Below are 1669 nucleotides of genomic sequence, written 5' to 3' on the forward strand. Positions count from 1 at the left end.
ATTTCATAAACCTAAGATTCAGCAAATGAAGCAAGAATCAAAAAAATGCACATATTTTGGGGCGCCTGGGTGGCTCAGTCAGTTAAGTGGCCAACTTGATCTCACTCAGGTTTTGATCTCAGGGTTGTGAGTTCACAAAGTATGCATGTATTATTATTCCATTTATAAAAATATCAAAAAGAGAGAAGATTAAGTTATATTGTTTATACATGTATACAGAAAGAGCAAATCTATAAAGGAAAATAAGACAATGTTTGTAACAAAAGTTTAAAAGTAGCTGTGATCGGGGGAGCACATGGGGTCCTTCTTGGGTACTAAATGTGTTCTATTTTGTGACATGGAAGGAATTTCATATGAGTGGACTTCATAAATATTTGTTATATTGTACATTTATATTTTCTACATTTTCCTATGTATATTCCTCACAATTTTTTAAATATTAAAGATGGAGATGTATGGAAAATTATCTGCATGTTCACAAGATGATTTTTTTCTTAAGATACAAGACACCTGTTGATCAATAATCTACTGAACACTTATCTTTGTAATACTGTACATCTGCGAATTATCATATGAGTTCACCGAGCATTTACCAAGTAATTTTTAAATTGAAGCAAATTTCGGGGAAAGGGCGCAGGGTTTGAAACATGGCGGACGACGTGGATCAGAAACAAACTACCAACACTGTAGAAGAGCCCCTGGATCTCATCAGGCTCAGCCTGGATGAGCGAATTTATGTGAAAATGAGAAATGACAGAGAGCTTCGAGGCAGATTACATGCTTACGATCAGCATTTAAATATGATATTGGGAGATGTGGAAGAAACTGTGACTACTATAGAAATTGATGAGGAAACATACGAAGAGATATATAAATCAACAAAACGGAATATTCCAATGCTTTTTGTCCGGGGAGATGGTGTTGTACTAGTTGCCCCTCCATTAAGAGTTGGCTGAAACAAAGAATTTATCATGTATGGAATATAGGAGCTTTTGTATGATTGCCTCTTTAAATGTAGAAGACATTCAAAAGAGAAACCTGCGTAAATTTTGATATTAAGAAATGACCAAGGATTCTTCCACTCCTGAAACGAGTTGATCTGCGGATAACTAAAAAATTCTTAAGCTAAAGGGCATTTTAATTTTTTTCCAACCCTTTCAATAAATGTGATCACCAAGATGCAGAAAAATAAAAAATAAAAAATAAATTGAAGCAAATTTCTCATCTGTCTTCCACTAAACTTAATTACTTCTACAGGTGCTTTACTAAACTTACCACAGTTTCTAAGAAATTGAAATTCCCTGAAACATCTGGAAGTTAAAAATTTTTAATTAACAGTAACATTTTCATCATTTTTCAGAGTCTTGTCTGTAATCCTTTCTTTCTTGACAATCCAAGAATAAGTCTAGTAGTTTCTCTTTGAGGATTTTTTAAAATCTGTCCCCTATAATATTTGCACTTGGTAAGAATGAAGTTTCTTGAGATAAGTAGTCACCACAGCTGATCTCCATGTGTTGTTTCCAATGCCTTTTAATCAAGATAACTGAGTTAGAAGCTTGCTCTTATATGACAATATTATTTTCAATGGTTTTTAGGACGTTCTTACCTTTGCACTTTCTCACACTAACAGATTTTCACTGGAGTTTTCCACTAATTCTCCTTCCTCTGG

At 33.9% G+C, this 1669-nt stretch overlaps 1 pseudogene; it reads left to right on the top strand.

Annotated features, from left to right (window-relative positions):
- Positions 1 to 619: 619 nt before the first annotated feature.
- LOC118532782 (U6 snRNA-associated Sm-like protein LSm3 pseudogene) lies at positions 620 to 1196 on the top strand (annotated as a pseudogene).
- The last annotated feature ends 473 nt before the right edge of the window (positions 1197 to 1669 follow it).

The sequence above is a fragment of the Halichoerus grypus genome, chromosome 2 (genome assembly GCF_964656455.1).
Source record: "Halichoerus grypus chromosome 2, mHalGry1.hap1.1, whole genome shotgun sequence".
NCBI classification, from domain to species: Eukaryota; Metazoa; Chordata; class Mammalia; order Carnivora; family Phocidae; genus Halichoerus; species Halichoerus grypus.